General features: G+C 56.1%; 1 long non-coding RNA gene across 4 annotated transcripts; it reads right to left on the bottom strand.

Moving 5' to 3' along the window:
• Positions 1 to 3,197: 3,197 nt before the first annotated feature.
• LOC112061014 (uncharacterized) lies at positions 3,198 to 14,224 on the bottom strand. 4 transcript variants are annotated; one of them, XR_010591952.1, is made up of 4 exons: positions 13,241 to 14,220; positions 11,390 to 11,549; positions 8,547 to 8,704; positions 3,198 to 7,493 (listed from the first exon to the last, which is right to left on the bottom strand). It is a non-coding gene; the product is annotated as an uncharacterized LOC112061014 (long non-coding RNA). The 4 variants fall into 4 exon arrangements; XR_010591953.1 differs by having other exon boundaries at positions 3,214 to 4,011; positions 4,092 to 8,704; positions 13,241 to 14,224; XR_010591951.1 differs by having other exon boundaries at positions 3,198 to 8,704; positions 11,367 to 11,549; positions 13,241 to 14,224.
• Between the last annotated feature and the right edge of the window lie 11,544 nt (positions 14,225 to 25,768).

Genomic DNA, 25,768 nt, shown 5'->3' on the forward strand with positions numbered 1-25,768 from the left:
TGCCCCAGTTCTGAGCCCCCTCCTGCACCCCAATCCCCTGTCGCTGCCCTATACCCCCTCCCAGAGACCACCCCCCCTCCTGCACCTCAACTCCCTGCCCTGAGCCCCCTCCCAGAGACCACCACCTGCCTGCACCCCAATTCCCTGATCCCCCTCCTGCACCCCAACCCCCTGCCCCAGTTCTGAGCCACCTCCTGCACCCCAAACCCCTGTCCCTGCCCTATGCCCCCTCCCAGAGACCACACCCCCTCCTGCACCCCAACTCTCTGCCCTGAGCCCCCTCCCAGAGACCACCACCTGCCTGCACCCCAATTCCCTGATCCCCCTCCTGCACCCTAACCTCTTGCAGCCCAACCCCCCATCCCTGCCCTGAGCCCCCTCCTGCACCCCAAACCCCTGTCACTGCCCTAAGCCCCCTCCCAGAGATTACCCCCTCCTGCACCTCAACTCCCTGCCCTGAGCCCCCTCCTGCACCCCAATCCCCTGTCACTGCCCTAAGCCCCCTCCCAGAGACTACCCCCTCCTGCACCTCAACTCCCTGCCCTGAGCCCCCTCCCAGAGACCACCACCCGCCTGCACCCTAACCCCCGTCCCTGCCCTGAGCCCCAATCCTAACCCAACCCCCTGCACCAAGCCTCCTGCACCCCAACCCCTGTCCCTGCCCCAATCCCCTCCCAGAGACCACACCCCCTCCTGCACCCCAACTCCCTGCCCTGATCCCCCTCCTGTATCCCAACCCTGTCCCTGCCCTGAGCCCCCTCCCCGAGACCACTCCCCCTCCTGCACCCCAACCCCCTGTCCCTGCCTTAAGCCACCTCCCAAAGACCACCCCCCTCCTGCACCCCAACCCCCTGCCCTGGGCCCCCTCCCAGAGACCACACCTCCTCCTGCACCCCAACCCCCTGCCCTGAGCCCCCTCCTGCACCCCAATCCTGTGTCGCTGCCCTACGCCCCCTCCCAGAGACCACATCCCCTCCTGCACCCCAACTCCCTGCTCTGAGCCCTCTCCCCGAGACCACTCCCCCTCCTGCATGCCACGGCCCCTTCTGGAGCCTGCACCCCAACTCCCAGCCCTGAACCCCCTCCTGCACCCAAACTGCCTCCTGGAGCCCGCACTGCCCCTTGACCCAGCCCTGAGCCCCCTCCCAGAGCCCACACCTCTACCCCCGTCCTGTACTCCAACCTCCTACCCAATCCTGGAGCCCTCATCCCCTCCTGCACCCCAACTCCCTGCCCCAGCCCTGAATCCTCTCCTGCACACAAACTCACTCCCAGAGACCACACTCCGTCCTGCACCAATACCCCCAGCCTGGAGCCCTCTCCTGGAGCCCCCTCCCACACCCAAACTCTCTCTCCCAGAGCCTGCTCCCCAACCCCCTGCCCCAGCCCTGAGCTCCTGCCCGGAGCCCCCTCCCGCACCCAAACTCTCTCTCCCAGAGCCTGCACCCCAGCCCTGAGCCCGCTCCCACTCCTGCACCCCAACCACCTGCCCCAGCCCAGTGAAAGTGAGTGAGGGTGGGAGAGAGCAACTGACAGGGAGGAGGGAAGCAGTGAGTGGCGTGGGGCAGGGGTGTGGCCTCGGGGCAGGGGTGTTTGGGTGTGTGTGATTAGACAGTTGGCACCCCTACTTGGGCCCCTGGTGACCTGCCCTGCCCCTGAGTGGAATTGGGGGGTGGGGGTGTCTGCCGGGGCTGGCAGTGGAGATGGAGCTGGTAGATGAACAGCAGCAGAGAGGCTCTCACACGGGGAGACCCTACGTTCCTGGCCAGAGAGACCTGGTTCCAGCTGACGACAATACAGCCAAGGCCCAGCTGGGCGGTGGAGCAGCTGAATGAGGGTCTAGATCAGGCTCTCACTTTCCCTAAAACCATATTGTCACTGGGCACCCACCTAGAGGCTCGGACAGTGACACCCCCCCCCCCCCAGGCCCCGAGTGCACGCAGCCAGCAGCTGTAAAAGACCTTTTATGTCCAGCACTCACGCTGAGTCCGTACCAGTATTAAAAACAAGAAGCAAGACAAGCAGCAGGGTTTGTTTGAACAGTGCATAGTCCCCTGCTTCCACTCCATCTATCTGGCTGAACATCGCTATGGCCTTGGGGCCCAGTAAGGGGGTGAGATGCCAGAGCCTGTTTGCAGGGTCAATCTGGTGCACATTGCAGCCTTCTCAAAAGCAGTAAGGAAGGCATCTTATCCTCCCTTCCTTAAACTGGCGCAGGCAGCAACTTTATATCTGAGTTCCCTGTGGGCTTGGCCACCCTGGGACCATCCCCACTCACCATGGTAGGGGTCCCTCTGCCTCTCAGCTCTGCCATCGCCAGTTCATGCATGTCTGCTCTTCCCCATACTTCCGCTGTCTCTCACTGTCCTCCCATTCTTTCAGTTTCAGCTCCACAGTGGGAAGATCCCCTGCTGGTCAGGGAGGTGGGTCCCAGGATCGCCTGGCTGCTCTCAGCCCCTCCCGCGGCCTCAGTTGGGTTGGGGACTGGTGTGGCCCTTGGGGCTGCCTGGCTGCTCCCAGGCTCTGTCATGGCCCCAGCTGGGTCAGGAACCGGCTCCTTAGAGCGATCCTCCTTTTCCAACTGAGCAGTGAGCTGTGCCTTGGGGAGCTTTCCAATGTGCAGCCCTCTCTCTGCACAGCTCTACAATGTCCTTCTTAAGGAGATGGTTATAGGCCGTCTCCACGCTGTTCCCAAGTGGTCACGGACTCCTAGCCCTGTGCTCTCTCAGCTCCCCAACCACTTCAATGTGACAGCCCTTCTCGGGGGTCTGCTCTCTCTTGGGGTTAAGCTTAGGCTCCTCCACCTCCTGGAACCGCACCTCTCAGCCTTCAGCATGCCTGCTAATCCCCCTTCGTTCTACTGCTCCCCCGTCACTCACTGCAGGATACTTTGTCCATGGGGTACAGTTTATCCCACCACTGCCACCAGTTGTCATGGACCCACAGGTCCGTTGCTCTGGAAATGGTCTGTATGAAGCCAGCCAGGACTCTGGGGTGGCGTGACTCCCTTCAGGGCATGCTGCCTAGGGAAAAAAGCCTCCTCGGCTACCGTCTTCCTGGTCTGACCTTGGAGCATTCAGCATCCTGGTTCACACCGTACAATTCCCCATGGTGGGTACACCTGGACAGGACCTCTGGGGAAGCCAGAGGGCCCTGCACCCCAACTCCGCAGTCAGCCATGACTCTCAGCCAGCATTGCAAAACAAGGTTTATTAGCCGACAGGAACACAGGGTAGAATAGATCTTGTTAGCACAGAAATCAGTGACTTTCAGCCGAGTCCATCTTGGGCAGTGGTTCTCAAACTTTTGTACTGGTGACCCCTTTCACATAGCAAGCCTCTGAGTGTGACCCCCCCCCCTTATCAATTTAAAACACGTTTTTATATATTTAACACCATTATACATGCTGGAGGAAAAGCGGGGTTTGAGGTGGAGGCTGACCACTCGCGCCATCCCATGTAATAACCTTGGGACCCCCTGAGGGGTCCCAACCCCCAGTTTGAGAACCCCTGATCTTGGGGGGCCCTGGGCTCCCCTCTTCCAGTCCCCCACAGCAGACTGCCCTGGATCCTGCTGCCTGGCCTCCCCCAGGTCCCTTGCTCCTCCTCCGGTCTTTGTCTTGCTTCCCAGGCAAAGTGTCACTTGGTCACATCCCCCTCCTGGGTCTCAGGTTACAAAGCCATCATCCAGTCAGCTGGGCAGCCTTACCTGCCCCGAGGGCATCAGCAAAAGTCACACACCCAATTCCCACCACTAGGCATTGGTGCCGTACACAGGGAAATGGAGGTACGCACTGTGTTAGTATAGAACAGTAAGATTCACGTGGAACATAACAGGATGAAAGACCCTGCTTCGTCACAGCATCAAACACCCATGCACCACCCCACAGCCCCAGTGAGTGCAGAAAGCATTGGTCCCACAGGGCTCCAGCCGCACCCTGCAGCCAAGCCAGGATGGTGGCACCCCTCACTTCCTGTTGGCCTGCGCTGTTCCGATGACGCACTCGTTCACCTGGAAGGGGGAGAGATGGAGTTGAGGGGGGAGCTGCAGCATGGTGACATGGGCAACCCCCTTCCATCTGCCTCTGTTACCTGCACAAAAATCTCTGTTACTCTCGCACTCTGGGGGCATCCACCTTTACCCACTTCCTAGGGCTCAGGCCTAAGCCTCTGTGGGTTTGCAGGACCTTCTACCAGTGAAAGAGCCTTCCACTGTAATATCCTTGTCCTCTCTTTATTGACAATTACCAAGCAGAATACACATGCTAAACAAACAGGGCTCTGCTCACCAACCCTGATCAAGCAGGCGGACTTTCCCTGTTGGCCAGGCCAGGTCAGTCTCGTCTGGGTCCTGGTTGTGGCACATCACGGTCCTGCAGAGGATTCTTAGCAGCTTTGATCTTAGGCTGAGTCTTAGAGGTGAGTTTTTCTTCTTCTGTCCTTTCTTCCTGCTTGTCTCCTTCTTGGACCCCAGTTTATAGAGTGAAACTTGAATCCTGCTTAGCTAGACCTTAACCAATCATTTTACTAAAATTTTACTAACCAATCCAAACATATTGTAACAACATTTTCTAACCAATCTAGCAAAATTAATTATGTCACAGACAGAAACAATCAAAGAACCAAGCAGAGACCGGACAAACAATAGAGAAGTGGGGACCGTAAAGACAAAACAATAAAGAAATGAGGATTTCACAACCACAACTATTGATAGGAGATTTCTTGCCCAACAGGATGCTATCAAACTAAGTTTTCTTTAACCATCTTAAGATCTGTTTCTGTATCTGGTGATAGTGGGTGCTATTAGGACAGGATCTCTTTCTTACCAGCCCAATATTACATTGTTTTGCCCATAGGCAAAGATGCAAACATGGTACCCATCCAGAGCAGACTGCAGAGAGGGAGGAGGAGGAGGCAGCGGAGGAAGGCGTGTGCCAACGTGCTCCACATCGGACTATCTGCACCATAAAGGAGTCTCTGCAGGGCCTGGAGGCGGAAGACATGGACCTGGCTGCGGAGGCAGACCAGGCCCTGTCCTCCCTTCTCTAGGGAAGCCTCAGAACCCCTGCAGAGACCCAGTGCAGCCCCGGCCAGAAAAACTCCAGAGCTACCCTCTGGAGCCAGGCCAGGATCCCCGGGGCCGGACACAGGGTGTGGAGCAGGTGCCAGAGCATGGACAGAACTAGTAGGTTAAGCACCAGTGCCCTCCCCCGCAGGGTCTCATAGACCTTAAGGTCAGAAGGGACCATTATGATCGTCTAGTCTGACCTCCTGCACAACGCAGGCCACAGAATCTCACCCACTCACTCCTGTAACAAATCCCTAACCTATGTCTGAGTTATTGAAGTCCTCAAATCGTGGTTTAAAGACCTCAAGGTGCAGAGAATCCTCCAGCAAGTGACCCGTGCCCCATGCTGCAGAGAAAGGCGAAAAACCTCCAGGGCCTCTGCCAATCTGTCCTGGAGGAAAATTCCTTCCCGACCCCAAATATGGTGATCAGCTAAACCCTGAGCATGTGGGCAAGACTCGCCAGCCAGCACCCAGGAAAGAATTCTCTGTTGTAACTCAGATCCCACCCCATCTAACATCTGCAGCCCCTCACCCACCCTGGTCTCCAAACCCTGCCAGTTCTCTGGCAGAAAAGGATGCGTGGCGGAAAGGTAAACACCAAGATAGAGCAGTGGACTCGCGCTCCTCCGAATGTCTTGAAGCGTGGGTGGGGTGCATATAGTGAGGCCTTATTGGAAATCCTGGGAGGTGGACTGGCGCAAGGCCGCCCACTTCTAAAGGCCCCTCCCCCAGCCTAGCGGGTGGGACCACTGGAACCAGGGACCAAATAAATACGGGGGACAACTAATGAAAAACAGGGTCGGGAGTGAAGGTCACAGGTTCAAAACAAGGGTACCGGATGGGGACACCGAGCAGAGGACCCTGGACAGCGCCCACTGCTCCTCAGACCTGTCAAGGGAGCCAGCGGACGCTGCCCAGTGGAACACTGCCCAGAGGCGTGAGACCAGGGAAGAATGGAAATAGGCCCCACAGTTGCAGAACACCCCCTCGTCCAGCATCCTCCTCCTGGTAGTGTAGATGGAGACTTTGGCCAGAGCCAGGAGGAGGTTGACGAGGAGGTCTCGCGACTTCGTGGAGCCACGGATAGGGTGTGCAAAAAGGAACAGGTGTGGGGAAAAGTGCAGCTGGAATAGGGGCTGCAACCTGGCACGTTCCAGATAGGTGTGCGCCTGGTTCTCCCTCACGCCGCAGAAGGGACAGGCCTCGGGAATGGGGATGAACCAGGCCAGATACACGCCCGTGCTCACGGCCCCGTGAAGGAACCACCAACCAATGTTCCTGGCAGGCCGTGGGACCAGGGTGGACTAGAGGTTGGCCCACTGGCTCCTCACCCTCCGCAGGTGGTAAATAGTCCCGCTACTTGGTGTCGGGGCGGGACAAGAGGGTGAGGAGATGGAACGTGTGGAGCACGAACGTGTACAGTTGGTCCCTGGGCACGGTTTGAAAATGAACCGGCTGGAGGGTGGTTGCCGGCTCGGAGTATGGGAGTGGGGAAGCCGGGGGGCCTCGCGGAACAGGGACTCGATAAAAAGGTCCAGAGGGCCTGGGATAAGGGGGGCGGAGAGCGCCCTCTCGCAGGGCCCGCCGCAGGAAGACAAGAGAAGTGGGTGACAAGGCAGCACCCACCTCCTGGAGTACACATAGGGGGGTCGGAAGGGTGGAGAACCCCATGCGCCGGCCGAGCGCATGGGGATCCACCCAGTCCCCCAGTTGTAGTCCAGGAGGTCTCCGACCCTGGTGGTTTCTGCCAGGACCAACCTCCGGCGCACCGAGGGAGACTCTGCCACCTGCACACGTAGATCGGGGCTGTGTAGCAGGGGATCTGTGAGGAGGTCCGCCCCCTCGGTGACCACAACGGACCTGGTCGCTGAAAAGAGCTTCCAGGTCTGGAGGAGGTCCTGGTAGAAGACCAGCAGCTCTGAGAGGTCTTGCAGAAGACCCCTCGGGTGGAGATAAAGGAGCTGCCAGTCCTATCGGAGCCCTCAGAGGCGGCGGAGGAAGGCGTGAGCCAATGTGCTCCACGCTAGATTACCTGCACCGTAAAGGAGGCTCTGCAGGGCCTGGAGGCGGAAGACATGGACCTGGCTGCAGAGGCAGACCAGGCCCTGCCCTCCCTCCTCCAGGGGAAGACTCAGAACCCCTGCAGAGACCCAGTGCAGCCCCGGCCAGAAGAACGCCAGGCCCCAGGAGTTGAAGGATGCCTGCTGGAGGTGGCTGCAGCCCGAGCAATGGACCGCAAATGACGTTGCCAAACAGATTGTCCTGGAGCACTTTGTGCACATCCTCCCAACCCGAGGGAGGGCCTGCGTGCTCCAGCACTGGCCGACGACGCTGAGCGCGGCCGTCTCTCTAATGGAGGACTTCTTAGTCGCGGAGGTTCTGATCAGGCCAGCGATGCAGGTCCCAGCACTTGTCCCTGCGTGTCTTGAAAAACGACAGCTTCTCAAAAAATGTCCTGTTTTAACTCCGGGTATCCCCTAGCTGGATCTATGGGTCCTAAAATTACCTTCATTCTTGAATTCAAACCGTCTAACAATGCCGTCTGAAAAGCTAAAGTATTGAAATCCAGTGGGGTTCCAGTTCCTACTGGCACAACCCCGGCAGCCATGGCCAGTATCTCCTTTTTAATAACATCCAATTCCGGGGAGTCACAGGGGCCGTGTTCTGTGACATGGAACAATTTCCCCAGTTGTCGGGCAGACCTCACAACCTTCGTTACTTTATTCACCCAGTCCCATCTGGTAGCAAGAACACTGCTTACACCTAACGGCTCAACTGCCATCTCAACAGGTAACTGTGTAGGAGATACTGTAGTCATATCTTCAACTTGTATTAATGAACGCCCTGAAGGACTCTTCTCCCAAAACTACCTTGACAGGAAGAAGAGAATCATGCAGAGGCAAGAGCACGCACAGCTCCCACTGATTTGAACAGCTGTGCATACCCAGTCCTGCTGAGGATAGACTCTACCGCATGGATACTCAGGGGTAGCTAAATAAGCAGACTCCAGTTTGGAAATCGAATCCTTGGTTTGTTTACTAGGATGAGGACTTGTAATAGCCTTGCTGATAAGGAATCACCTGTAAGGGAAGAATACTTAGTTCCTCCCTCGGAGATCTGAAGAGTAGGTGTATAAGGAAAGGCATACTACTCTATTTTCAGAGCCTCATGGGAACTCAACCTGTTGGAGTAGTAGCTGGGATTCCAGATTCCACCTCCACCACTTGTGAGCTGACTGGACATACGACAAGCTTGGGATGGGCCAGATTGGAAACACTGCAGAGGTGCTGACAGCCAGCACTGTGTTGCTCGGTAAGACCACGGCACCTCTGCTAGTCTGTCACATCCCACATCCTCTTACACTCACACCCAGTGAATTACCACCAGCAAATCCCACGTTAGCAAACAGTGGAACAGGAAGAGCCACCAATAGATTTGGAACAATCAGGTAGCCCCCTTGCTTCCTTATCCTCTCACCAGCGTTGCAGGGTACTTTCTCGGGACTGCTACGAAATCCAGCTTCTTGTATTCATTCCCAGGTGGGCGTTCTGTGTGCTGTTTAATCCTCTCATCTGTGCAGAAATGGAACTCAACTGGCTTTGTTACCTGGCCAGCAGTTCTCTTCACAGGTTGTCCTAAAAAGGAGAAAACCCCATGAGACTGATACTGAGGAGGAGCAGTTTATGCTCATCCAAACCCTGTGTTCTCTACGGAGTCATGTGCATTCTATCAGGCCTGCAAAGCCCTCCTCAGCCCTTTATATTTCACAAGATAGTTAAGCTGTGTTTCCAGGTGGAGTTGTGGCCCAATACCCTTTAGACATGCCATTTGACGTGGTTCCAGAAACATGCTGTTAAGAATGTGGAAAAATCTGTTTTGGTGGATACATCTACCTCTGTCTATTTGATGATAGTCATGCTGTCTGCTACATGTAGGGTGACCAGATAGAAAGTGTGAAAAATCGGGACAGGAGCTGGGGGTGGTAATAGGCACCTACATAAGAAAAAGCCCCAAATATCGGGACCGTCCTATAAAATCGGGACATCTGGTCACCCTAGGTACATGGTGCAACGCTCTGACTCAGTCCCGGGTCGAGTTACATCTGCAAGAAGGCAGATGATGGTTGTAGACCAGCACTTGCATACTAAAGAACTTAAAATGGTGAAAAGCCTCAGTCCTGAAGCTGTGGGGAAGGGGAGGGGCTGGAGACTGAGGCCTTGTCTACAGTGAAATGAATGCAGATTAAGGTAGGGTATGAATTTAAACCAGAGTAGCTATTCCTCACTAACTCCCTGTGTGCGTGCTTTTATCCTGGGTTAACCCAATCCACTTGGATTACAGTACTATGGAATAAAGCCCTTATTCTAGAAACAAGAGCATCCACACAGAGCGTCAAAGTGACCCAGTGCAGACAACCCCTGAGAAGCAACTGGAACTCAGGGCTACTTCTGCACTGCTCCACAGGTTTTGCGTCCCTGTCCATCAATGGCTATTAGCCAGGATGGACCTATCCTCCATGAAGTTCTCCAGTTCTTTTTTTTAAACCTCCTTATAGTCTCGGCCTTCACAACATCCTGTGGCAAGGAGTTCCACAGGTTGACACTGCGTTGTGCGAAGAAATACTTCCTTTTGTTTGTTTTTAAACCTGCTGCTGTGGCAAGGCACCTCTTTTCTCGCGCCAGCCTTAGCATTTCTCCCCTCTGGCTAATCCGTGCCACTCAGGCAGGGTTTGCCTTCCCCCTTCGGTGCTCCTTGGCTGTGTCTTCAGGGTAGGCCGGAGGGTAAGCCTAAGGGGTGCTCCTTCCCCACTCAAAGAAGGGAAATAGTCCCATAGACCCAAACAAAGGGTGATATCTTTCCCCGCCTCCTCGCTGGGACGGGGTGTCAGTCCTTCCCCTAGCCGGCACTCGGGCTTGTCTGCTTCCCCCATGGGAAGGGGCACAGCCTCTCCTCTTGGAGAAGCTACTTCCCTGCTGCTCCTAGCCTGGTAACAGCTGGTGTCTCTCTCCTCCCTTTCTCTCACTGGAGAAGGGGGTTTTAAAGGGTCTCAGGCAGCCCTTACTTGGATTCAGGTGTCTCTAATTAACCTGAGGTAACCCCTTCTCAGTTTGTAGGAAAAAGGGCCTTGAACATTCTAGGGCTAACATATCTGCCTTCCACTACCCTCTTGCAGCCGTCCGGCCTGACTGTCTCACACTGCCTATTCATTTCATTGGGTGATCCCTAGTTCTTGTGTTATGAGGAGTAAACAACACTTCCTTATTTACTTTCTCCACACCAGTCATGATTTTATAGACCTCTATCATATTCCCCCCACCACCCCCGGTCATCTCTTTTCCAAGCTGAAAAGTCCCAGTCTTTCTAATCTCTCCTCATATGGAAGCTGTTCCATACCCCTCATCATTTTTGTTGCCCTTTTCCAATGCCAATATTTCTTTTTTGAGATGGGACGACCACATCTGCATGCAGTATTCAAGATGTGGATATTCCATGGATTTATATAGAGGACATATGACCTTTTCTGCCTGATTATCTATCCCTTTCCTAATGATTCCCAATATTCTGTTCTCTTTTTTGACTGCCGCTGCACATTGAGTGGATGTTTCCAAAGAACTATCCACAATGATTCCAAGAGCTTTTCTGAGGGGTAACAGCTAATTTAAACCCCATCATTTTATATGTATAGTTGGGATTATATTTCCCAATGTGCATTTATCAACATTGAATTTCATCGGCCATTTTGCCCAGTCACCCAGGTTTGTGAGCTCCCTTTGTAACTATTCACAGTCTGCCTGGGACTTAACCAGCTTGAGTCATTTTCTATCATCTACACATTTTATCACCTCACTATTTACCCCTTTTCCCAGATCATTTATGAGTATTTTGAACAGTACTGGTCCCAGAACAGACCCCTGAGGGACATCGCTGTTTACCTCTCGTAATTTTAAAAACTGACCTTTTTGTTTCCTATCTTTTAACCAGTTAATGATCCATGAGAGGACCTTCCCCTCTTATCCCATGACAGCTTACTTTGCTTAAGAGCCTTTGATGAGGGACCTTGTCAAAGGCTTTCTGGAAATCTAAGTACAGTACACTATATCCCTGGATCACCCTGGCCCATGTTTGTTGTGTTTGTTGACCCCGCTCATAGAATTCTAGTAGATTGGTGAGGCATGGGTTCACTTTACAAAAACCATGTTGACTCTTCCCCAATAAATCATGTTCATCTCTGTGTCTGATAAGTCTGTTCTTTACTATAGTTTTAACCAGTTTGCTCGATACTGAAGTTAGGCTTACAGGCCTGTAATTTCTGGGATCACCTCTGGAGCTGGTTGCATATTTTCTGGTTGTTTTTTTTTTTGGTGGGTGGATCATCTTCCTTTCCAGTAGGTGACTGTGCATCTCACTGCTTCAGCTCTGGCCCAACATTTGCATTGCTGGGCAATCTTGTGTTGGGCTGCCCGTCTTCTGGATCCCCTACTGCAGGGAAGAACAGTGTCAAGTCTCCCATGTGGTCTTTGGGAAGGGCAGTCAGTCCCACATAATGTATTTCAATATCTACTGGGAAGAGTCACTGAAATCCAGACAGCACTACGTACAGATATGCTTCAGAGGAGACTAACAGCAGCTAATTGTTACACTGCTAATTGGAAACCTAAAATCACTCCTGTTATTTGCACTATGATACAAAGGCCCCTTGCACATCTAGGCTGCAAGTCAGAACTCAGCCTCTCTCAGTAGCAACTTCTAAGTGCTACCATCAGTAGGGTTACCATATTTTGTGCCTCCGAAAGGAGGACACTCCACGGGGCCCCGGCCCCACCCCCAGCCCCGCCCACGCCCCCGTGCCATCTCCGCCCCCTCCCCAAAGTCTCCGCCCCTCCCCTGCTTCCCGCGAACATTTAATTCGCGGGAATCCTGAAGCAGGTAAGGGGGGGTGTGGGGGGAGGAGGCGCGGCCCAGGCTGGCCCCCCCGGCAGCTCCAGCCTGGGTCGGCTCGGGCCCTGGGGTGCCAGCCCCGGCCCCCGGCCGACCACCCCCGGCCCGCCCAGCACTGCCGCCCCCCCCCCCCCTTCGGCGGCCCGGCACCCCCCCCGGCGGCCCAGCCCCGCGGGCCCGGACCAGCTCCCGGCCCCGCGGGCCCGGACCGGCTCCCGGCCCCCCGGCCCCGGACCGGCTCCGCGGCCCAGCGCACCCCCCGGCGGCCCGGCCCCGCGGCCCAGCGCACCCCCCGGCAGCCCGACCCCGGCCCGGCTCCCGGCCCCGCGACCCCGGCCCGGCTCCCGGCCCGGCTCCCCGGCCCGGCGGCCCAGCCCAGCGCGCCCCCGGCCCGGCGGCCCGGCCCCCGGCTCCCCGCCTGGCTCCGCACCCAGCCCGGCCCGGCACCACGCGCCCGGCCCGGCTCCCGGCCTGGCACCATGCCCCCGGCCCCGCGACCCCGGCCCGGCCCTGGCCAAAGAGGCCCCGGCCGAGCCCGCCCTCCCTCCCTCCCGATTTTCCCGGACATGCCCGGCTTTTGGGGATTTCCCCCCGGACGGGGATTTGAGCCCCCAAAAGCCGGACATGTCCGGGAAAATCCGGACGTATGGTAACCCTAACCATCAGCAAAGGGTCTCTTCCCACTTCAGTCCAATTCCAGATATCCATACATCCTGGAAGTCACCAGCGCACAACTGGTTATCTCAGCCACCAGGTATGAAACTGAACTGCCTTCTGACCCCCACAGATGGGGCCTCCGGGTTAGGAAATAGGCACAGTGACAGGATCTCACGCACAAGCTCACACAGCTGCTGCATGTGGTGGATTAAGCAGATGTCAGTCTCCAGTCATATCAATACCGGACCATTCATGAAGAGTTGAGACTGCTATGTCATCATTGCTCACCTAATCCAGGACACTAAGGGTCCCTCCTCAGCCATGTGGGAAGAACCCCTGGACCCAGGACTCAACTAAATACGTGGGACAACTGAGAAATACCAGGGCAGGAAGTGGAGATCACAGGTTCAAAACTAGAGATCCAGAGGGGGATACTGATCAGAGAACCCCAGTCAGCGCCTGGTGCACCTCAAAGCCGTCTCCTCCAAGACCTCCCGCTCCATCTGCTCTATCATCACATCCCTCTGCCGGCTGGCGCCCCGGGTGTAGTCATGGCAGAAGAGCCAGGCACGCACCTGTCACGGAGTCCCCGGGCCATGCTCTGGAACTGCTCCCCACAAAACCAGTCAGGACTTTGGGGAGCCTCCTCTCCTTCGGAGCAGACTGTCTTCAGGGCAAGAAGCTCACACGGCTTCACCTCCTGGGAGCATTCAGCATATGCCCCTCCGTGCGCTTCCCACAGCGAGTCCGCCCAGGCGGGGTCCTGGGGCAGCCAGAGGGTCCTGCACCCCCACTTCGCAGTCAGACGTGACTCTCAGCCAGCCAGTAACACAGAGGTTTATTAGATGACAGGAACACAGTCTAAAACAGAGCTTGTAGGTCCAGCAAACGGGACCCCCTCCGCCGGGTCCGTTCTGGGGCCCAGCGAGGCAGACCCCCGTCTGCCCTCCCTTCCCGTCCCCAGCTAGCTCCAAACTCCCATCCCCATCCGGCCCCTCCTTCTCTGGGCTTTGTCTCTTTCCCGGGCCAGGAGGTCACCTGATCCCTTTGTCTCCAACACCTTCAGTTGGCACCTTTGCAGAGGAGGGGCCCAGGCCATCAGTTGCCAGGAGACAGAGTGTCGGGCATTTATGTACACTGGCCCTTTGCTCTGCAGCAACCATACACCCTTATCCCACCACCTAGACACTTAAGAACTGCATAGGGGAAACTGAGGAAAACATTAAGAACAGTCCCACTTCGTCACAGCACCTTCCCCACATCTCACCACCACCGTGCAGAGGGAAAGGTGCGCCGCTGCCCCCCGCCAGGCTAGCCAGAACTCCTGGAAGGATGCCATGAAGCCCACGTCCTCCAGCAGGCTGTTAGTGAAATGCCAAGAGGCCGGCCCTGGGCTCTCTGAGGTGAGAGAGGCCGTCATGGCCACCAGATGGCGGTCCAAGAACGGGGCTGGTCGCATGCTGGAGGAGTGGACCCATGCAAGATGGGAGCGTGATAGATAAATGCAGTCTAACTGGGAGTGACTTCCACCCGGACATAGGTAAAGGTGGACTTGTGTCCTGGTGGTGGCCGAGCCAGACGTCCACCAGGGAGTGATGACGGGCGATTTCCCTGAGGACGCCCGCAGCGGCCTGGCTGCTTTCAGTTCCAGAGCAGTCCCACTCCTCGAGGGTGGTATTAAAATCCCCGCCCAAGACCAGGCACTCACAAGGATGGCGGACGCCTGCTGATAGAAACACACCTGCTCCGCGCCTGATGTCAGGGCGTAGACATTGACCAGATTCAACGTTAACCCCTCACGCAAGCGTCGAGGTGCAGCAGGTGACCCAGCATGACCTTAGTGACCCCTAGCACCTCAGGCTATAGGGTGGGGGAGAACAGGGGGGCCACCCCAACCGAATGAGTGCTGAGATGGATGAAGTACATCCTGTCCCCCCATTCTAACTGGCTGCGGCAGTTGGATCTATGTGGGTTTCCTGCAGGAAAATCACAGAGTAGCTCCCTCCCCCAAAGGCAGGAGAGCACCTGGCACCTGCGGAGGCCCACCCTATAGCCTGGGTGTTCAACGTTGCAAAGATGGTGGATTTTATTGTGACGGCTGGGGAGGATCCTTGTGGGCAGGAGTGCCGGCGGCCCCCATTGGGCCCTGCAACAATCCGTGACTGACCCCAAAAGCCAGCAGGGAGTCATGGAAGTTGCGGGCCCGCTGGTAGGCCACAGTTTCCTGCCTCCTGGTCCCCTTCCCCTCCTCCAAAACGGCCCTCACGGCCCAAAGGACGAGATGGAAGTCCCCCCAGGGCAGGGGATCAAGCTTCACCGTGCCCTGGGAACCACGGGTGTCCACCAGGAAGCAGCGCAGCTCGTCCCGCAGCACAGTGGGGGACGCGGTCACGGACCCATTATCGTCCTCTGTCTGGTCCCCTGTAACGGGCCCACGGCGAGGGACAAACGGGGCAGATGCACTGTGCTAATACCGTTGGTGCCGCACAACCCGTCCCTATCTCTGGCAAGGGAGGGGGCGGCGGAGGAAAGAGAGCGCCCCATAGCAGGTCACTGAGGGGAGACGTGAAAACCGCCCCCTGAGGCTCATCCGATGAGAGGGGAAATGAGACAACCCCTGGGCTGGCAGCAGTATGAGAGGTGGAGGGGAAATAATCAGACACTGTGACAGGGCAGGAGTGGGGCTGGGGCCAGCAGCGGGGTCAGGAGCAGAGGCGGATGTGGGAGTGGGATCTCCGACGCCTCTCGACCAGAGTCAGGGGCCGAGGGGATGGGGACGGGAGGGGGCCCTCAGCACTGCCAGGCCTGGGCGCTTCGATGATCTCGGCACCCGCAGCCACGGCATTGGGCCCGATGGCATCTGCAATAGGACCCCCAACTGGGAGGGAGGGAGGGCCGCTGCCCTGCACTCAAGGGCCCGTCTGCTCGGCACCCGCCATCACCACTGGGGGCTCGGCAGCCATGAGCAAAGTACCATCTGGGGCTGGGCAGATGGACGAGCCCAGGGGTCCCCCCAGGGTGGAGGGCAGAGGCAGCAGCCTGGGGTAGGAGGCAGAGAGGAGGAGGGGGTGGCGTGATCAAGCTGCCATCCAGAGCGAAGCCCTCGGCAAGGGGTCGTCCTCCCCCGGGGTGACCGGGGTCAGACCTAGGGCCCCGATTGCCTGGAAGATGGAGCTAAAATGTCCCCCCGCTGCCCCAGGGTCCTTCCTGCCAGTAACCTAGGCAGCAACCGCCTCAGCGTCAATGGGGGGCACAGATGACATGGGGATTGGGGGGGCTCCATCCGAGGCCTCCTCAAGGAGGGACTCCGAGGGGGGGCAGTACCGCCCCCTCCACTGCCATGTCCTCCTTGGCCGGCTCCACCTGCAGGGCTCAGTTGGGCTGCGGCGTAAGGCTTGGTAGCGGTGCCCCCCCATGGTCTTTGCGGGGGGTCTCATCCCCCTCCGTGTCAAGGGGGAGGTGCTGAGCCCGAGCCGTCCTTTTGTCCTGCTTCCCCTGGACGCGTGCCCAGCCAGGGGCAAGGGCGCTGGATCCAAGGACTGGGGAGGCAAAGGGGGAACAACAGGAAGAAGGAATACCTCCCCCTGGGGCGTGCCCTCTCCCTAGCCCAGGGACGGCCCTGCCGCCCTCTCCTCCATGGGCCCTGCTGGACTGCATATGACAGAGGTGGGGCCTACCCGCTCGTCTGGGCGCAACGGGGGGGCTACCCCTGGGGGCCAAGTGGGAGCAATAGCAGAAGGAGGAGGGGTGACTAGGGGAGCCGGACAGCCAGGGTCGCCGGTGATGGCAGGGCTGGTGCCCTCCCGGGTCTCGGGGGGCGGCTCAGGCACCCCTCCATGCCAGGCCAGGGGGCGGACGTGCCCGGTTGCCTGGCAGAGGTAACACCGGGCCTCCCACGAGGAGTCGTGCACCCGGTAATGGACTCCCTGGTGGGGCACCAGAAAGGACCCCCTACTGCCTCTCCGTCGCGCCGCCGGGGGCAGTTGGATTTGGACCTGCCGGCGGAAGGACAGAACGTGACGGAGGGCAGGGTCCTTGCAGCCCAGTGGGAGAGCGCCGATAACAGATAGGGGGTTTCCCCAGGGTGGAGCAGAAGGGCATCATTGGGAAGGAAGGACGGGATGGAGGTGAAAACTACCCGTAAACCCAGTTCCTCAAGGGGAAAAATGGGACTAACACCTCCCCCCGCAGGCCCATTTCCACCGCCTCCTGGGCAGGGGCCTCTGATGCCATGAATACGACGACCTTCCTGTACATCTTGGAGGCCGCCACCATGGCTGTGGGCCCCACCACCTGCACCAACGCCCTCACGTAGCTCTCTACATGGGGCGAGGCGGGCACCAGGAGGCAACAGAGGCCGTGCTTCCTGGGCGGGGAAGGGACCCCGGCCGCAGGGATGGAGCTGGAAGCCGCAGTTGTGGAAGATGAAATAATGGCACGTGGAGGGGCTGTGGCCATCTGGGCATACACTCTGGGGGCCAAGGGAGGGGAGCCCCTGGAGCTGGTGGAGGGAACAACGGGGGGGTTGCGGTGGGTGATGAGGTGGCGGTGGCCCCAACCAGGGGAGGCTTCACTTTTGGGGCACAGCTCTTGCCCTTTTTACCGGCCGAGGGGGTTCCCCCAACCCGGAGGGGGTAGAGGCCATGGCAGTGGCGGAGTCCGGACTTGTGTCCACCAGCAGCCGCGGCGCCTGATCAGAGGCAGAGGGGCGGGTGGTAGTTGAGAGGTTAGCCCTAGGGAGACACGGGAGAGTTAGCGGGGGGGGGCACCCACAGTTTTCCCCACCATTTTGGTATGGGGCAGGAGGTAGCACCGGTGGGGGGGGGGGGGGAGAAGGGAAGGGGACGGGAAAAGGCCTACCACTCCTCCCCACTAGGCTGTGGGCAGGGGGGAGAGTACCAATGGGGAGGTGCAGGGAGGCCAATCGAGGCAGGAAAGGGGGGGCGCGATCAGTGGCGCGGGAGGGGGATACCGGCTCTTCCAGTGCACTAGGAAGGGGAGGGACCACGATATCATTGCGGGGGGGGGGGGGTTCGGTGAATGCGGGACACAAGGGACACAAGCACTTAGGGGGAGGTTTGGGCGCATGAAACAAGGGGGCTGAGCGAGTGGGGGGGCAATGGGAGGTTAGGGGAAAAGGGGACCCAGCTGGAAACAGGCTGGGGGCAGGGCTGGAGAGGCACAGGGACAAGCTCTGAAGGCTGGGGCGGGGCAGGCAAACGAACAGTCCCGAGCTGGGTCTTACAGGCTCCAATGGTTCCTATACCAACAATGGAGCTGGACAAACTCATTAATGCCTGGCCAAGAGCCAGCAGCAATAACAGGCACCACAGCTGCAGCCGGAACAGCAACCGGTGCAACAGCAGCTACTTCGTGAGCTGGGGCCCCCCCCATGGTGAGCAGCAGCAGCAGCACCTCCAGCCTCCCGACCCATGGGCCACCCTCCTCATCCCGTACCTGACGGGCAGCTCCAACCGCCTGCCGGGGGCTCCCGAATGACGAGCCCAGGGATTATAGAGGAGTGAAAGCAGCCATCTTAGACACCCTGGACACCCGGTGGCGGTTCCGTGACAAGGTCTGTCCAACGGGCGCCAGGCCCCAGGAGTTGAAGGATGCCTGCTGGAGGTGGCTGCAGCCCGAGCAATGGACCGCGAATGACGTTGCCAAACAGATTGTCCTGGAGCACTTTGTGCACATCCTCCCAACCCGAGGGAGGGCCTGCGTCCTTCAGCACTGCCCGACGACGCTGAGCGCGGCCGTCTCTCTAATGGAGGACTTCTTAGTCGCGGAGGTTCTGATCAGGCCAGCGATGGAGGTCCCAGCATTGGGGCCGGGCAACCCAAGAAGAAGTCTGGGACCAAGGCTGACATGCGGCCTGGACCCCGCAGACATGATAGCTGGGGGAGCGACACCCTGCGCCAAGTGGACTCAGCGCTGCGGGGGGTGCTGGGACACCCCGATAAGAAGGGCCGAGCGCTGCTGCCAAGTCTGCCCCACCATCCGTCTGTAGCACCAGCCAGGTCAGGGCGCCCTGAAGGGGGCATGTACATAGATTCCTAGGACTAGCTGGATATTGCCACCGCTTTATCCCAGGGTTCTCCTCCATTGTGGCCCCCGTTTCCAATCTCCTCAAGAACGAGAGTCCGGAAAGGATCCAGTGGACCAGAGCCTGTGAGGAGGCGTTCCAAACTCTGAAGGCCCGGCTGTCTCAAGAACCCGTCTTGTACAGCTCTGACTTCACCAAGGAGTTTTTGTTACAAACAGATGCCTCAGATGTGGGCCTAGGAGCTGTTCTATCGCAGGTAGTAGGGGGCGACAAACACGTCCATCCTCTATATTAGCAGGAAGCTATTCCCGCGAGAGAAGATCTATTCTGTAATCGAGAAAGAAGCCCTGGCAGTAAAACGGGCCATGGACTCACTCTGTTATTATCTTCTGTCCGCGCACACTTCACCCTCGTTACAGACCATGCCATGCTCTGCTGGCTCCACGCCATGAAGGCAGCGACTCATTGTAGATCTCTGGGAAGTTGGCCGTGAAATGGTACCAGGGTGTGTGTGGGAGACAGAAACAACATCAGAACCATGAACTAGTAAGTCTGCAAGCGTACTAAAACGTGTCTGTCATGTCTTTCCAAGAAGATGTGACGAACTGGGACTGTTCTTAATGTGTTCTTTGAATGCTCAGTAGGTAGTGTGGCTGGGGGGCTGCATTGGGGGATGGGAGACTGGCCTTGAGGGAAGATACCTGAGCATGTAACATGAGAACCCAGGAGGGGGATGGAGCGAGGTGACACCTCTGCCCAGGAAATGGACAAAGGCTGGGGGAGGAGACACTGTGGAGAATGAGAGTTGCAGGAGCTGGCTGGTGTAATGGAGGGAGCCCAGACGGGGCTCTGACCCCCCAATGGGGCTGTGGTGCCCCTGGGACCCCAAGATGGACCTAATTGGTCCTGTTGTCTGTGCCTGCAAGACCTGTCTTGGACTGTGTTCCTGTCGTCTAAATAAACCTTCTGCTTTATTGGCTGGTGCAGGGCCTTGTGTCCCCCCACACTCCGTGACAGAAGGCCGTAACAAGCTCACAGAACCATGCTGGACTAAGCCATTATGCCACTTAGCACCAATGCCTTTCAACTTCAAGTGGATGGAGGTTATTTTTTCAGAATTGTGCCAATTTACTGGATTTCACCAGTGGTGAAACAATAGCTTGCGGAAGATTAGCCTTTGAAAAGGCAGGCTTGTGCTGGAAGACAGTTGCCACATTCTCTGCAGGAGACATTCTCTGAACTGGCTTTCAGATCTGTGGAAAACACTGCCAACACATTGTATATTAAGCATTTGTAACAATACCCCATGGTATACAAGTAATTATGATGTTAGCTAAGCCTGTCATCAACTCACTAGTTCTTGATCAGGGATAGCATTTTACTGTACTTAGGTTTGAGACATGTAATTTCCTGCATAAGTCACCACAACCTACTTGCTATAGAAGTCAGGACTAACATAAGAGAGTTTCCCAGAGCAGGGACATTTTCCCTTCCCAAAGCCTGAGCAGAAAGCAGACACCCTAGTCTCCCACTGTGAGATACTTACCAAACCGTGACTCTACACCAGTGGTTCTCAAACTTTTCTACTGCTGACCCCTTTCACATAACAAGCCTCTGAGTGCAACCCCCACTTATAAATTAAAAACACTTTTTTAATATATTTAACACCATTATAAATGCTGGAGGTGAAGCGGGGTTTGGGGTGGAGGCTGGCAGCTCGCGACCCCAGTTTGAGACCCCCCGATCTACACTCTGCATGTCATCATCATTCAGAGTCCTGAAGTTGATGCAGAAACGACCTACATCATAGGAATAGGAAGATTGTGGATGAGACATTTTCACCGCAGTCTTGTCCCCAGAAGTCTGTCACATGTGCCACCACCAATCAGTTTTAGATTAATCACTGGAAAAAAGTTTTAATGTAGGTTATTTCTCAAAAGGACTTGTTACTGTTCCACTCAATGGTGAAAATGTTCAACCCTGAAAGCCACCAGTATCAAGCATCTCTAAAGATGGAGGACAGAATGCACCAGACAAGACTCCTAATTGGTCTCAGAAGCACTAAGTATATTGCAACTGCACAGAGAGCATCTGTATCTACTTTTCATGTCCAGTTATAATAGTGGTTTATCTAAAGTTTGTTAACCTCTGTGAAGGAGCAGAGGGACTGCGGCCAGGCACAGCAGGGGTTAAAGAAAACCTGTGGGTTCAGATAGCCCTGCCCCGTTATACCTGCAGCCAGTGCCAGGCCTGGAGGGGGGAGAAAAGAAGGGCACCTGGCGCAGTCAAGGGCTGACTGGCGAAGAGGCAGGAGCTCTCTGTTTGCCTGCCTGAAGGCATGGACCAGCAACCTGCCTGCCAACGCAGCCACTGGAGGCAAAAAGTCTTCCCCTGCGAAGGGGAGCCTGCAGATAAGCCCCAACTGTGGGGAAACGGGACTAGCGGGGCCATGCTCCAAACTAAAAGGACTTGCATAGGGGAGCAGCCCAGGAAAACAGGTCCTGACCCCCACCCCTTCATGGCTGGGAGAAAGATCCATCTCCCCTGTTTAGGGGTTTGAGCAACACAGGACCCTGGGCCAGAACCTAAGGGAGAAGGAGGGGTCAGGTCCCCCTACTGCCCCCTAACCAACGATCTAGCCACTAGGCTGCCTGGCCATGGAAGGCCCTATCACACTCTCCTATTAGGAAGCTTTAGATTCACATGAAAGAATCATGCCACACCCTTGAATACAGGAGTTAGCCACTCAGCAATGTGGACAAGCCCAGCCGCTGGGCCACGCACAGAGGTTAGGAAGAAGGATCCTGAGTGTTCTACCAGTGTTGACCCGAGCTTCTGCGGAGGGGCCGCCACTTGTTAGATCAAAGCTAGTAGGAGTCTAAAGCTTAGATTTTAAGATGATACCACACCTAGTCCCCCAACTGGAAGAGAGAAACTGGTCTGTCCTCTTTCATCGGCACAGCCTCCTTGCTGCTGTAAAGATACAAAGAATAGGTCTCTGCTGCTCTATTCCCTCTCCCAGTTTGTTCGGGAGGAATGGACAGTTTCACAACTGCAGAGGATTTTGAACAGCAGGGAAACAGACTGTAGTCTTATTAATTTAATACTGCCACTGCTTCCGGGCAAAACCAAGAGCAGCAGCTTTGGCACTGGAGTTGTTTAGGGACTCAAATAAAAACCATGGCATCGGGTCACATTGAAAGTTTTGCAGCCATAAGGGCTAGAAGCTTATTTTGAATGGAAAGTTTGTTCTGCAAAAAGCGATAGCTTTGTTGTGCACCTCCACCACCACCATCCGCACTTGGTAGCGCGATCGTCTCATTCATTGCTGGCAGACACATTTTTCAAGTTGTGGTCCTTAGTCTGGTGAAGGGAAACTTTCTGCACTTCCGTGTGGCCTTCCTGCACAACTTTGGAGTTCTGTTACCATCTGGTTACATTAGCATCGCCTCAGCAACACTAGTCACTCAGTCCAACCACGCCCTTGTACAATGAATGTTTAATTGCAATCCTACAGAACAGACACGTGTACTAAGCAACAGTGCTGCAATGTCTCTTTATTTAAGTTCACATACAGGACGGCAATGTAAACCCTTGGAGAATGCCACATCACTGTCCCCACCAGTTTGGTTAGTCACAGAAACACTGACAGACAACAAACGTAGTCCCAACTTTAATGACAATAAAAGGCTGAGGCATGATACAACACTTCCAGTTCAAGTGGTGATATTAGAGACTCATGGATACAAGAACAATCCAAGAACAAAGTTACAATTCCTTACATTGCAATTTAGGTTGAAATTGCACCTTTCTAGCTGGCTGATGCAAGGCTGGTGAGGTTCCCAGTGGGCATCAGAGCTCTGGGATTACCTCTGGCTTCCTTCCCCACCCATTGGCCATTGCCTGCTGCCCTGATCCATCTTCCTCCGATGGGTCTCCATCCTCCTGCTGTTTGGAGTTCATAAGCTTTGAGTCATCCCTGGTAACACTCCCCAGCTTCTCCATCCCCCCATCGCCCCCCAAAAAGCACCAGAGACTCAAGACATAACTGTGCTGCCCACTGCCTGCTTCTGAGACAATGTCAATAACAACTGTGACTCATGGTCGTCTAGCACCTCTCACCTACTGCATGCTACTTCTCGCCCTAAGAAGGCAGCTACTTGTGGGGTGGAACGTACCAGCTGCTAAGTAGCACACAGCCCTGAGGGCAGAAAGAGGTGGATTCTGTAGTCAGTAGAAGCTGCAGCCGGTGATGGAGGTTAGCACTATGTAGCCCCCCAAGCTGTAATAGGATCTAGGTAAATACCCCTCCCATCTCAACCCGCCTCCCCTCCCTCCATTCCAATCCCTCCTTACAACGCATCTTTGCCACCAACTCTGTGGTGACCCCCCGCCAGAGCAGCCCCCAATATGCAGCACGCACCAGGCTAGACTGGAGATCCAGATGGGTACGGTCTGCTACTAGACTGGAAGCATGGCAGGAGAAAGTGCCTTCCTTTGTATTTCAAGGGTAGCAAGCACCCTGTCAGCACTCCCACAACGCTCTGGGCTTCATGGGCGGCCTGTGAACCCCTGGCTGGGGGAGGCTAGCCCGCAGACCCACCCGTTCCACCCGAGGTCCCACCCCACCGCAGCCACTGGCCCCAGCCCCGGAGCATCAGGAGGGCAGGTGGCGCAGCCCCAGCTGTGGCCAGCACTGGCTGGGGGACTGGAGCCGCGCACGCAGAGTGGCGGGAAGCTGGGGGAGCGGGTCAGGGGCAGAGTGTGGACAGGGCCACGTCTGGTTGTTTGGGAAGGCACAGCTTCCCCCACCCTATGGTACCTGCCACCCATGCTGGGCTTCTAGTGACCTCCAAAGACCTAATGACCGCCGGTCCCCAAGGGATAGGGTAAGGGCCTTTTGAGGTGTTTGGGTCTTAGTCATACCCCTCAGAAGCCTGCTGTGCCCCACTGCAGCCTTCTCGAGGGTTGTTCTTGGAGGAAGAGATTGTGAATGGTCCCATAATTAGGGGCTGGCCTAGAATGTGAGCTCTGGATTCAGTTCCCGGCTCAGCTCTCTAGTCCCAGTGTGATCTAGGGCAAGCCAGTTGGGGGAACCGAGGCCCAGGCTATGTACCGGGGTGTTATTGCACTGCCCTACCTCCTGGGGAGGGGCCCGGGACTGAGTGAAGCCTCAGAACACACCTCAGGCAGCTTCAGCCCCCTCAGCCTCCAGCGGTTAAAGCCTGCTGAGGAAGACACTGCTGAGCCTGGCATGCTCGACTGCCCCAATGGGCCTGGACACACCCAGCCCTGGGAGGTGGGGCTGCGGGGCGGGCGGGGTCTTTCAAAGGAACTGGTGAGGAAAGGTGTTGCCCTGGCTCACCTCTTCCCTGAGTGGCTGCACTGGAAAACTGGAGGCAGTGGAAGAATGATCCCTTGTGGTTACAACACAACCGGCCGACGCCCCAGTGCCTAATATAGGAGAGGCGGGGTTTGCAAACAGGCCCTATGCACAGCCACGGGAGCTTCTCTCTCCCCTGTGCGATAGGGGGCCCAGCTGAGAGCTTCATGCCAAGGGACACGGCTCGCATTCGGTGCCAGGTTCCCTGCGCCCTCACATTCCCACACGGACAATCCGGAGCCAGGGGGCCTGGGAGCAGAGCCCAAGTCATGATGCTCTACCACGCTGCCAGCTCTGGGCTTCTAACTGGGCAGTGGTCCCCTAACCCTTGTGCTGGGAGACAGATTTAGCCAACAGGTGAGCGGAATTCAGGTATGACTGTATTAAACTACGAGAGCATTGTTCACTTTGCTCCCTCTCCTCTTGTGCGCCATCCTTTCCTTTTAGGTTAGGGAGCCAGCCGATACGGAGGCCTCTCTTTAGGGTTTTTTGTGTGTGCAGTAGAGCACAAAGTCTCCAGAGAATTGTGCAAGGAAAGCCTGCCTGGGTTTAGCTAGAAGCAGGGCAGTTGCAGCAGCCTGCTGGATACTTTGCCACAGAGAGCAGAGGCCGCCTGCCTCCCGGCTGGTTGAGACACCCGGCAAGAACAAGTCAGCCCTGCTCAATTCAGAAAGCTGGGATGTAAGTGTGACGCTGTATGGAATCTGGGGGACACTTCAGGATATTCTGAATACCAGTAGTGTAAAATTGCAATGAGTTATGGCAGATATGCCGTGTAAGATATCTGCAAAAATGTTATGATTTGCCAGATATGATAATCTTGTTTATATGTTTGTATCACCTTTTGTATTAGGAGTTATAGATATGTATGCATGTCTGTATTTTAAACTTGGGCTATGCTTCTGGGCGACACCCCCAGGCAGTTTGGAATCAGCATGATGGCCCATTAAGGACCATCTGCTACACAACTGACCCATTGAGAGAAGGCAAGGGATACACATGATGACGCAGCACGGCATGGAGGTGCATGGACAGAACTCTGAGGCTTCCAGGCCATGTACTGAGCAGCTTGTGTTTGGGACAAAGGTAGTATAAGCCGCATGGCAAAAGTCTATAAAAGGCCGCTGCATCTTCTCCATTTTGTCTTCAGTCCTGCTTCTTGTCTTTATTCCTGCTTCTTACCTCTGGAGTAACCGTTCTACAAACGAAGCTCTGAACAAAGGACTGAATGATCCATCCAAGCTGTGAATGTTTTCCAGAGGGACTTTCAAGCCAGCAAACTCACCAACACTGCTAGGAACCTGATGGACTTTGAAGGCTTTGTATGTGACTGTTTTACCATTTACCATCTCTCTTCTTGTTCTTTCTTTTTTCTTTATAATAAAGCTTTAGTTTTAGACATTAAAGCATTGGCTGGCAGCGTGGCATTTTGGGTAAGATCCAAACCTGTACTGCCCTGGTGACATGGCTGACCCTTTGGGATCAGAAGAACATTTTGTACATGTGAGCAGAGTTTTTTAAATAACTTCTCACTGTACTGGACCTAGGTGCTGATTGGGAGCCAGAGAACTGGAATGCAATAGAGGGAGCTGTGTGATTTATTTTTTGTGTCTTGATAACCAGTATGTGGGTGGGTGGGGGAGGGGGGATTAGAAGCACAGTTTGTGACTGGTT

Source organism: Chrysemys picta, chromosome 12 (genome assembly GCF_011386835.1).
Source record: "Chrysemys picta bellii isolate R12L10 chromosome 12, ASM1138683v2, whole genome shotgun sequence".
NCBI lineage: Eukaryota > Metazoa > Chordata > Testudines > Emydidae > Chrysemys > Chrysemys picta.